Source organism: Coregonus lavaretus (assembly GCF_964263955.1).
Source record: "Coregonus lavaretus genome assembly, contig: HAP1_SCAFFOLD_3394, whole genome shotgun sequence".
Taxonomy (NCBI): domain Eukaryota; kingdom Metazoa; phylum Chordata; class Actinopteri; order Salmoniformes; family Salmonidae; genus Coregonus; species Coregonus lavaretus.
Genome location: NW_028158857.1, coordinates 1 through 12,593, shown reverse-complemented (window position 1 = coordinate 12,593; position 12,593 = coordinate 1).

Below are 12,593 nucleotides of genomic sequence, written 5' to 3'. Positions count from 1 at the left end.
CTTATGAAAAATACAGGCTTCTGAAATGATCTCAAATACTGTAGAAAATGGGTGGGTGAAAGCAAGGATACTACTAAATGTTGTAGAAAGATTAACTGCTTTTTTCTTGATCCCTTAAACCTCGCCCTGCAGTCAGGAGAAGAAAAGGCGAGCTACCGTAGTTTTGTTTTCTTGTAAATGTTCTCTCTGGCATGGCATAGGAAGAGTCATGACAATGGAATGATGATCGATGACATAACAAGAGATGACAGTTTATTGTTGTAACAATTCATTGGTCAAAATAAACTGCTGTTTTAGTCAATGAGACTAAATTACATAGTTTGAAATACATTCAATGTATTTTTATCTTCATATTGTTATGACAAGGGCGTGTCGTGTCAATATGCAAACTAATGAGATTCTAGTTTTAAGTTTTGTTTCCCATCATACAGGATATCACATGACCAAGGTACATATAAGGATGAGAGGGGGCAGATTTACTAACAGTTTACACCTCTCTCTCTCTCTCTCTCTCTCTCTCTCTCTCTCTCTCTCTCTCTCTCTCTCTCTCTCTCTCTCTCTCTCTCTCTCTCTCTCTCTCTCTCTCTCTCTCTCTCTCTCTCTCTCTCTCTCTCTCTCTCTCTCTCTCTCTCTCTCTCTCTCTCTCTCTCTCTCTCTCTCTCTCTCTCTCTCTCTCTCTCTCTCTCTCTCTCTCTCTCTCTCTCTCTCTCTCTCTCTCTCTCTCTCTCTCTCTCTCTCTCTCTCTCTCTCTCTCTCTCTCTCTCTCTCTCTCTCTCTCTCAGATGCAGAGATCCTATGTATGTTTCATGACTGAAATCAACTAAGACACAACAAATTGATAAGGGTATTCTGTGGTCATGTAGGGCATTGCGCTTGCAACACCAGGATTGTGGGTTTTATTCCCGCTAGGGCCACCAATACCAATATTTGCCAATAGTTGACATATAGTGTTTGATATTGGAAAAGTTTCAGGAACCGAGAGAAAAAGAGCAGAATTGAGGCCACGATTGAACTTTATTCTGATATTACCATACACTTGACACTTGTACGTCGCAGCCTAGTGGAGACCAATATCTATATTGTTATTAGGCTATGATAAACGACGGTTGTTCGATGTGTCTGGCTGCTTTTCAGATACATTTTTGTACATTTGATCCGGTCTTATGTAGCAAAATTTGAAATTGTGTTTTTTACATTGGATAAAAGAAGAGACACAGAGCTACAAAATGGTATATAATACCCTGCATTTGAGGAACAATGGGAAGTAATTCTGCTTTGAAAGTTGATAAACTTGTAATCTCATTTTTGAGAAAATGGCCTTTGAATATTTGGTACCTACTGGAGAGCTCTTGTTTGTCTACACCTATTCAGCATCGTTCACACCCTCTTACGCTTTAGCCTCATCCAGCTCTCGGAGCGTTCAGAGCGCACACTGAACACTCTGGCCGATGAGTAGGGTTGATCCAAGCGTTCTGAAATCACAACTGCACTCAAGCACCCAAGCTAACTGGCTTACATTGGCTAGCTTGCTAGCTACTTCCAGACACAAATGAGAGAACACCCCACTGACCTTTTTACTCGCCCTAGCAGAGCTGGTTAGACTGTTTTCATGTTATCCAGAGCATTGGTGACTGTAACTGTGCTGCTGGCAACTATTTAGTTACGCTTTTTTGCCGACGTTTGCTGACACTGGCCATATTCAACGGGTGTTGAGCATTCGTGAATTCATCAGTTGTTCTGCGCTCTGGCATACTCAGACTGAATTTACAAACGCACCCGAATGGTTACTTGCATAGTGGAGTCTTTTGTTAAGACATGTAGCTAGCTAGCAAGCTAGGTAAACAATGAACCATAATCACAACTCATGACGTTACTACCCTGCATGAATCTGCAGGTAGCTAACCAACCAGGTTCAATGTTAGTTAGCTAACATTAAGCTATAACTAGCTAAACAAATGGCTCTGAGATACGAATAATAAGATCATACATGTAACGTTAGCTAGCGAGCCAGCCAGCTAATGTAAGCTAGCTAGCTAACAGTACACTTTAACTTGAAATGAAACCACTTTCTGTCAAAAATAGAAACGTGTAATATCTTCCTCACAGATGCCATGGTTGCCCTTAGTTTGAAGATGTAATCCAGAGACAGGTGTTTTCTCCATCTCCTTAGCTATCATAATTCCACTGATTTCAAAATGTGGTCCTCCAGAAAGTGGGCGCAACACTTATGCAGTTTTACTACAAGATACACTTTTTTTTTTTAAACAGTGTTAGACAGGATTACCTACACATACTGACCAGCTCAAATAGACAGAAGCGTGTTATATGGCAGACCAATCCGAACTCATCATCTCAGCCATCATGAGATGATGAGTTCGGAAGGTTGCTGCCTTTTCCTGTGGCTAAACCAACTAGGTGTCATGGGCCTCTCACTCCACCGGGTTACCACCTTAATTTTCTTCCACTCTGCTCACCACTCTCTCTACTCAGCCTAACTAGCTCCACCTGTCCCTGCTCTGCTCTGCTCTAATTACTCTGCCAGCTGCGCTGCATTACCCACTACCTCTCCCAGTATTTAAGGCCCTGTCTTTCAGCTCTCCGGTGTCAGATCGTCTGCAAAGCTCACACCCGGAACCTGTTTGCTCGCGCTTCTGGCTCACCCTGGTTTTGTGACCCCGGACCTGCCTGTTTTTTGGATACTCTTCTGCCTCAGGAGATCCAGACCTGCTTCTGCCATTACGACTCCTGACTACTCTTCAATCCCGGTAACTCTGACCAGCCTTCTGCCTTGCTACTACGTATTTTGGATTTCCCTTGAACTGTACTGCTGCCTGGTTTCATTCCGCCCTGTTGTGTCTGTGTCTCCCCCCCCCCAGGACTTCTGGACCACCCACCACCGGCTTCATAGGACGCATCGCTGCCACTGGGGGGGGCACAGACCCAGCGCATTGGACGGGATCCCTGTTACCCCTGGAGCCTTCATTCACTCCCTACTTCCCTTTTCCCTTAAGTTTAATAAACTTTCTGGTGTGACGCAATTGTGGTCCTCTGGTCGTCTGTCTGAACCGTGACAGTACGATCTGACCATTATGGACTCAGCGCACACTTTCCCCGACATGGAAACCGATGAGCATGAGCAGCAGTTCCAGCAGCAGCAACAACAACTCGCCATGATCATTCAACTCCTCACCAACCTTACCCCAGCCAGTCTGCCCACCAGCCCAGCCCCCGAGTTACCTGCCCCGGTCATCGCAGCCGCTGCTCCGGAACCCAAGATTGGAAACCCCGAGCGGTTCAACGGCGATTCAACCCAGGTCCGGCCATTCCTGACTAGCTGCCGACTTCAGTTCTCCTTGCAGCCAAGGACCTTCGCCACGGAGGGGGCTAAAGTTGGGTATGCCATCACTCACCTGACGGGCCGAGCTCGACTCTGGGGAACAGCAGAGTTCGAACGTCAAACCCCCGCATGTGCAACCTTCGACCTGTTTGCTGAGGAGATGCTGAAGGTGTTTGACCTGGATTCACCCACCGCAGAGGCGTCTCGTGAACTGTTCAGTATTCGACAAGGCAGACGTACAGTCGCAGACCATTCCATCGACTTCCGAACCCTGGCTAGACGAAGTTCTTGGAACACACCATCGTTGGTGGACGCGTTCTTCCATAGTTTGGCTGACTATATCAAGGACGAGTTGGTCTCCCATGAACTGCCTTCCACTCTTGATGAAGCCATCGCACTGACTGTCAGGATCGACAGAAGGATACAGACCCGTCGTCGTGAGAGGGGGCGCCAAGGTCCACCTACTACCGGCATTCGGAGAGATCCGACTGGGCTCCTGTCATCTACTGCCACTCACCCAGGTCAGCTTGATCAGTCTGAGCCTATGGAGATTGGGCGAGCCTCCCTCACTCCTGCAGAGCGCCAGCGCCGCTTCACCTCAAACCTCTGCCTCTATTGTGGAGGTGATGGACATCGTGTGGTAACCTGCCCTTTAAAGGGCCGAAGCTCACCGGGCATAGGGGGAGTCCGGTTGAGTTCAATGACCATCCAGTCCTCCGACCGCAAACCCCTGCTGCAAGTTCACCTCCGCCTCTCTGACTCAACTCACACCCTGGCTGCTCTGGTGGATTCTGGCGCCGAAGCCAACATAATGGACATCAAGCTGGCACGCCAACTGGGACTGGAGAACCTCCGTTTGACACCTCCTATTCCTGCCCGGGCACTGGACGGACACTTACTCGGATCGGTCACTCATGTCACGGCTCCGGTCTCGATGGGTCTGTCCGGAAACCATCAAGAAACTATCCAGTTTCACCTGCTCCCCTCTCCAGGCCAACCCCTCATCCTGGGTTACCCATGGCTCCGCCGGCACAACCCTCAGCTCGACTGGGTGACCGGGGTGATCAGGGAGTGGGGAGAGGACTGCCACCGAACCTGCCTGCTTGCTGCCGCACTACCCCCTCGGCCAGTACCTACTAACTCCGCTCCTGACCTCTCCAATGTCCCAGAATGCTACCATGGTCTCAGAGAGGTGTTTAACAAAGCAAGAGCCACATCTCTGCCCCCACACCGACCGTACGACTGTGCCATCGACCTCCTCCCTGGAACAGCTCCTCCAAAGGGTCGTCTTTATTCGTTGTCTGCTCCTGAAAGAAAGTCCATGGAGGACTACATCAATGGCTCTCTGTCCGCAGGATTAATCCGTTCATCTTCATCTCCTGCTGGTGCTGGCTTCTTCTTTGTGGGGAAGAAGGACGGATCTCTTCGCCCCTGCATCGACTACAGGGGACTCAACGACATCACAGTGAAGAACCGTTACCCTCTGCCTCTGCTCACCTCTGCTTTTGAGTTGCTCCAGGGAGCCACTGTTTTTACCAAGTTGGATCTCAGAAACGCTTACCACCTAGTGCGGATCCGGGAGGGAGATGAATGGAAAACCGCATTCAATACACCAACAGGCCACTACGAGTATCTGGTTATGCCTTTTGGCCTCACCAATGCTCCTGCTGTGTTCCAGGCTCTAGTGAATGATGTACTGCGGGACATGTTAAACAAGTTTGTCTTCGTTTACCTGGATGACATCTTAATCTACTCCAGAAACCTGTCTGAACACACCCGCCATGTCCAGCAAGTCCTTCATCGTCTTCTGGAGAATTCCCTCTACGCCAAGGCCGAGAAATGTGAGTTTCACGTCAAGACAGTGGCCTTCCTGGGGTACATAGTGGCAGAGGGAAGTATCCAAATGGATCCTGCCAAAGTATCAGCAGTCACTTCATGGCCAGTTCCGGAGAACAGAAAGAAGCTGCAACAGTTTCTGGGGTTTGCTAACTTCTATAGGAAGTTTATCCGGAACTACAGTACCGTTGCTGCCCCTCTCACTGCTCTAACCAGCACCAAGCAACCCTTCACCTGGACCCCAGCAGCCGACAAAGCCTTCAGTACCCTCAAGGTGAGGTTCACCTCCGCTCCCATCCTCCAGATGCCTGATGTGGACCGGCAATTCATTGTGGAGGTGGACGCCTCGGATGTGGGAGTTGGTGCTGTGATTTCTCAGTGGGCTGCGGAGGATAGGAAGCTCCATCCCTGTGCCTTTTTCTCACGTCGGTTGTCCCCCTCTGAGTGCAATTACGACATAGGGAACCGTGAGCTGCTGGCTGTGAAGCTTGCCTTGGAGGAGTGGCGTCACTGGCTGGAGGGGTCCACCATTCCATTTCTCGTTTGGACCGATCATAAGAACTTGGAGTACATCCGCACGGCCAAACGGTTGAACTCCAGGCAGTCCCGCTGGGCCCTGTTCTTCACCAGGTTTAATTTCACTCTGTCATACCGGCCTGGATCACGCAACACCAAGCCAGACGCCCTCTCCCGTCAATTCCAGAAGGATGACACCCCCTCCAAGGACCCTGTGTCGATTCTGCCAAGTCCCTGCATCGTTGCAGCTCTGACCTGGGCTGTTGAGGAACAGGTGCTGGAGGCTCTCCGTAACCAGCCAGGTCCCAGCACTTGCCCAGCTGACCGCCTTTTTGTCCCCGAAGACCTGAGGTCCCAGGTCGTTCAGTGGGGACATGACTCCCGCCTAGCTTGTCACCCTGGCTCCACCCGCACTTACAACCTGCTCGCCCAGAGGTTCTGGTGGCCCTCTCTGAGGAAGGATGTACGGGAATTCGTCCAAGCCTGCCCCATCTGCAACCAACACAAGTCGTCCTGCCAGCCCCCAGCCGGATTGCTGCAGCCCCTGCCTGTGCCCAGACGTCCCTGGTCTCACATCGCCCTTGACTTTGTCACGGGGCTGCCCCCTTCAAGTGGCATGACCGTCATTCTCACCATCGTTGACCGTTTCAGCAAGATGGCACACTTCATTCCCCTCCCCAAGCTCCCAACCGCCAAGGAGACCGCCCAGGTGGTCCTGGAACACGTCTTCCGGATCCACGGACTGCCAAAGGATGTAGTTTCTGACCGTGGTCCACAATTCTCCTCCGCTTTTTGGAAGGAGTTCTGTCACCTGCTGGGAGCCACAGTCAGTCTGACTTCCGGATTCCATCCCCAATCCAATGGGCAGTCAGAGCGGGCTAATCAGGAGCTCGAGAAGGCACTGCGATGCATGACTTCACGCAACCCCCACTCCTGGTCGCAGCAATTGACATGGGTGGAGTACGCACACAATTCTCTGACCTGCTCTGCCATCGGTATGTCCCCTTTCCAATGTGTTTATGGATACCAGCCTCCTCTATTTGCCAGCCAGGAAGAGGAGGTTACTTGCCCATCTGCACTTGCTTTTGCCCGTCGATGTCGCCGCACCTGGTCACAAGCCCGAGCCACACTCCTCAGATCCGTTGCCAGCTACACTACCGGGGCCAACCGTCGGAGAATTCCTGCTCCCACCTACCATGTTGGTCAAAGGGTGTGGTTGTCATCGAAGAACCTGCCACTCAGGGTGGAGTCGCAGAAGCTGGCACCTCGGTTCATTGGCCCATTCCCTATCATAAGAGTGATTAGCCCAACTGCTGTCCGGCTCCAACTGCCTAATTCCCTGAGGGTGCACCCCACTTTCCATGTGTCTAAGATTAAGCCCATCCATGAGAGTCCGCTGGTCCCTGCTGCGCCTGGTCCTCCTCCTCCACGGCTCGTCGATGGTGGTCTGGTTTACACCGTCCGCCGCCTGCTTCGGTCCAGACGGAGGGGTAGGGGTCTCCAGTACCTCATTGACTGGGAGGGCTATGGACCTGAGGAAAGGACCTGGGTGCCAGCTAGTCGGATTGTGGATAGGACTCTCATCACCGCTTTCCACCAACGGCATCCTGATCAACCTGCAATCCGTAGGGGCCGCCCCAGAGGGGTTCCTAACCGTCCGGCCCGCTCGGCTTCCTGTCCTGTGCCTGATCCTGTCTCGGGACCTGTCCCATCTCCCGACCACGGCCCTCCGGCTTCCTCCGAGGATGAGGACGTTCACTCGGACCGTTCGGAGGAGTTCTAGCCCTCCTCCGGCTCCCCTCCTCCCGCCCGGCGTGGTGTTGCTCTTGGGACTTCTGGGGCCGTCCCTTGGGGGGGGGGTTCTGTCATGGGCCTCTCACTCCACCGGGTTACCACCTTAATTTTCTTCCACTCTGCTCACCACTCTCTCTACTCAGCCTAACTAGCTCCACCTGTCCCTGCTCTGCTCTGCTCTAATTACTCTGCCAGCTGCGCTGCATTACCCACTACCTCTCCCAGTATTTAAGGCCCTGTCTTTCAGCTCTCCGGTGTCAGATCGTCTGCAAAGCTCACACCCGGAACCTGTTTGCTCGCGCTTCTGGCTCACCCTGGTTTTGTGACCCCGGACCTGCCTGTTTTTTGGATACTCTTCTGCCTCAGGAGATCCAGACCTGCTTCTGCCATTACGACTCCTGACTACTCTTCAATCCCGGTAACTCTGACCAGCCTTCTGCCTTGCTACTACGTATTTTGGATTTCCCTTGAACTGTACTGCTGCCTGGTTTCATTCCGCCCTGTTGTGTCTGTGTCTCCCCCCCCCCAGGACTTCTGGACCACCCACCACCGGCTTCATAGGACGCATCGCTGCCACTGGGGGGGGCACAGACCCAGCGCATTGGACGGGATCCCTGTTACCCCTGGAGCCTTCATTCACTCCCTACTTCCCTTTTCCCTTAAGTTTAATAAACTTTCTGGTGTGACGCAATTGTGGTCCTCTGGTCGTCTGTCTGAACCGTGACACTAGGCTTGTATTTTAACAATTGTATTTGTATTTACAGATGGCATACAAGTTTGTTTTTTCTGCCCAAAAAACACATTTTTGATTTAAAAAACAAAAGTTTACGTTCAAATGGCTCTCCTGTGAAGTAGTGACCCGCGACAAAAGCCTACTTTCCTGAACCTAGTCACAAATAGGACCTAGGCCCAGTGTTTGAGCCAACAAGAGAGAGAATAAATTTGATAGCGAGCCGTGATCCCAATAACTCGACTGCCCCCGCATGGAGAGAAAGAGAACTGCTATTTTTCAGGGACTCACGAGGCTCATTTGAATTTCCTAATGGAGCAGGAAAATAATTCTCGGCGACAAAAGAGTGATCAAGTTAAGATCCGACATCTGTAGTAATAACCCAGCATACACACAAACACGCGCACACACAGAATTTTGGATTACATGAGCAGTTCTGTTAGTAGACTTTACTGTCAGAAGATAATGGAGAGAGATCTATATTCAACAGGACAAACCGTTTTAGGCCCTTATGAAAAATACATGTCTTTGAAATGATCTCAAATACAGCAGAAGATGAAAGCAAGAATCCTACAAAATGTTCTACAAAGTAATCTGAAGCAGTAATCTAAAACTAGTTAGATAGATTCAGCCCTTCTATGTTCCTGAGAAGTGAGTGCTGCTCCTGCATACATCAATGTACTGTGTTGTATCTCTGAACATTAGCTACTGTATGGATGACTACTTTGAATTTCATGAGCCATCTGTGTAAAGTACAGTACTAGACGTGTTCTACAAAGATACAGTGATACCATGTTTTATGAACGTTTCATGTATGTTTCATGACTGAAATCCACTGGATTACTAGATGTGTTCTACAGTAGGGGGATGGCAAAGTTAAGTTTATAAACCTGGAGAGTACACACGTATGTAATCTACCTTTTTGACATTTTGTTTTGAGGAAGAATAGGAGGATTTATTCTGTTGTTTTTAGTGTAAATTAATTTACTGCAGGAGGCAAACAGTGTCTTAACACACAGCCAAGTTAACAGAGGCATGTTTAGTCTTTGCTGTTATTTCCTCTTCTCCCTTTCCTTTCCCTTCCTTCCCTTCCTTCCTCTCTCTATCTATTGTTCTCTTCTTCTTCTTTCCTCTTTCCATTCTAATGGTCAACTGTAACAGTAGAATAGAAAGACTAGAAACAAACGAGGAATTAAATATGTATGTACTGTATGTTAACAGTATGTTGAATAATAATACACATGTATGTAAACTGTATGATGACGCCTTTATTTCCTGGGAGATTAAGCTACTAAATGTAATTATAAAGGATGAGATTGTGGTGCAGTAATGGTCATGCTTTTTCTAGCCTGTTTTGAAGTGCACGGTTACCCTGCAGTAAACTCTCACTAACAAGACATATGACAAACACACACTACTTGTTTTCCTATGGAGAGAAAACATTTATTCTGGCTTTTCTGCTATTTAACATATTTCATTGCTCAAAGTGAGCAATAGGTACAAATATTATTTTCACAAAATATAAATTGTTTGGTTTATTTAGTTTGTTGAAATGAATAAATTCATTCACCCATAATCATTGTACCTACAGTATATTAATATATAGATTATTTGCTTTTTTCTTGATCCCTTAGACCTCGTCCTGCATTCATGAGAAGAAAAGGCGAGCTACCGTAGTTTCGTTTTCTTGTAAATGTTCTCTCTGGCATGGCATAGGAAGAGTCATGACAATGGAATGATGATCGATGACATAACAAGAGATGACGGTTTATTGTTGTAACAATTTATTGGTCAAAATCAACTGTTATTTTAGTCAATGAGACTAAATTACATACTGTTGAAATACAGTCAATGTATTTTTATCTTCGTATTGTTACACCTTATCCATCCCTTCATCACCAGCGTGAATGACACTGGTGCTGTTACATTTTTGGTTGGATGGTACCTAAGACAGTGATGCGCTTTGGGTCCCAGACACAGTCCTCTTCTAGACCACTCTTCACCATACCACACATAGGAGGAACCCAGGCGGTGTCGTAACCATTCTCATTCCAGGTTGTCTGCATACGATGATCCTGACGGTCAATTTTTTTCACCTTGCCCACATTGACTTTGACTCGGATGACAACCCTCTCATGTTCAGGAAGATCCAGGGGGTACCTGCCTGCCTTCTCCAGGTCTCGGCTGAGGTACACTCCACGCCCCAACATACCAGAAGAAGACTGACAAAAACCAGAGGCCTTAATTGTATCTGCCGCCAGCTTAGAGGTGCCGTGGTACATGATGTAGGTGTTACCAGCTTTTGGTTCAGTTAGGCCCAGTCGCACTACCCCAGAGGGAAGAGTGAAGTCATCTTCTGCCCACATGGTTGTGTAAATGCTGCTGTAAAGAAGAGAGGACTGTCAGCTATGTGAGAGAGGCACAACACCCCAGTGATATGGCCAGTCAGGCACATGCACATTTACTGATGACTCTTTATTTTATTTTTAGTCTCTTTTCTCTCTTGTAACTTTAAATGTAGCCAATTGCCCATCAAACTAGATGTTCTCATAAACTCATGAATCTTGAAAAAAGTCACCTCCCTCGCCGTTCTACCTGCATGCACGAGCAAACTACAGCGCTCGGTGGTGAGTTTGAAATGAATACCGGCAGTAGTAAATTACTTTGGATTGCTAGCATGTGTTATCTCAGGGTCAGGCACAGGAAAAGGGGGCAACTGCAGTTTGACTGTTTGTGAGTAGCAGAACAAAATTAAATCAAGTAAAGAGTATTTAGCTTGTTTTGAAAGCATACTTACAGTGGGGAAAAAAAGTATTTAGTCAGCCACCAATTGTGCAAGTTCTCCCACTTAAAAAGATGAGAGAGGCCTGTAATTTTCATCATAGGTACACGTCAACTATGACAGACAAAATGTGGAAAAAAAATCCAAAAAATCACATTGTAGGATTTTTTATGAATTTATTTGCAAATTATGGTGGAAAATAAGTATTTGGTCAATAACAAAAGTTTCTCAATACTTTGTTATATACCCTTTGTTGGCAATGACACAGGTCAAACGTTTTCTGTAAGTCTTCACAAGGTTTTCACACACTGTTGCTGGTATTTTGGCCCATTCCTCCATGCAGATCTCCTCTAGAGCAGTGATGTTTTGGGGCTGTCGCTGGGCAACACGGACTTTCAACTCCCTCCAAAGATTTTCTATGGGGTTGAGATCTGGAGACTGGCTAGGCCACTCCAGGACCTTGAAATGCTTCTTACGAAGCCACTCCTTCGTTGCCCGGGCGGTGTGTTTGGGATCATTGTCATGCTGAAAGACCCAGCCACGTTTCATCTTCAATGCCCTTGCTGATGGAAGGAGGTTTTCACTCAAAATCTCACGTATACATGGCCCCATTCATTCTTTCCTTTACACGGATCAGTCGTCCTGGTCCCTTTGCAGAAAAACAGCCCCAAAGCATGATGTTTCCACCCCCATGCTTCACAGTAGGTATGGTGTTCTTTGGATGCAACTCAGCATTCTTTGTCCTCCAAACACAACGAGTTGAGTTTTTACCAAAAAGTTATATTTTGGTTTCATCTGACATATGACATTCTCCCAATCCTCTTCTGGATCATCCAAATGCACTCTAGCAAACTTCAGACGGGCCTGGACATGTACTGGCTTAAGCAGGGGGACACGTCTGGCACTGCAGGATTTGAGTCCCTGGCGGCGTAGTGTGTTACTGATGGTAGGCTTTGTTACTTTGGTCCCAGCTCTCTGCAGGTCATTCACTAGGTCCCCCGGTGTGGTTCTGGGATTTTTGCTCACCGTTCTTGTGATCATTTTGACCCCACGGGGTGAGATCTTGCGTGGAGCCCCAGATCGAGGGAGATTATCAGTGGTCTTGTATGTCTTCCATTTCCTAATAATTGCTCCCACAGTTGATTTCTTCAAACCAAGCTGCTTACCTATTGCAGATTCAGTCTTCCCAGCCTGGTGTAGGTCTACAATTTTGTTTCTGGTGTCCTTTGACAGCTCTTTGGTCTTGGCCATAGTGGAGTTTGGAGTGTGACTGTTTGAGGTTGTGGACAGGTGTCTTTTATACTGATAACAAGTTCAAACAGGTGCCATTAATACAGGTAACGAGTGGAGGACAGAGGAGCCTCTTAAAGAAGAAGTTACAGGTCTGTGAGAGCCAGAAATCTTGCTTGTTTGTAGGTGACCAAATACTTATTTTCCACCATAATTTGCAAATAAATTCATAAAAAATCCTACAATGTGATTTTCTGGATTTCTTTTCCCTAATTTGTCTGTCATAGTTGACGTGTACCTATGATGAAAATTACAGGCCTCTCATCTTTTTAAGTGGGAGAACTTGCATAATTGGTGGCTGACTAAAT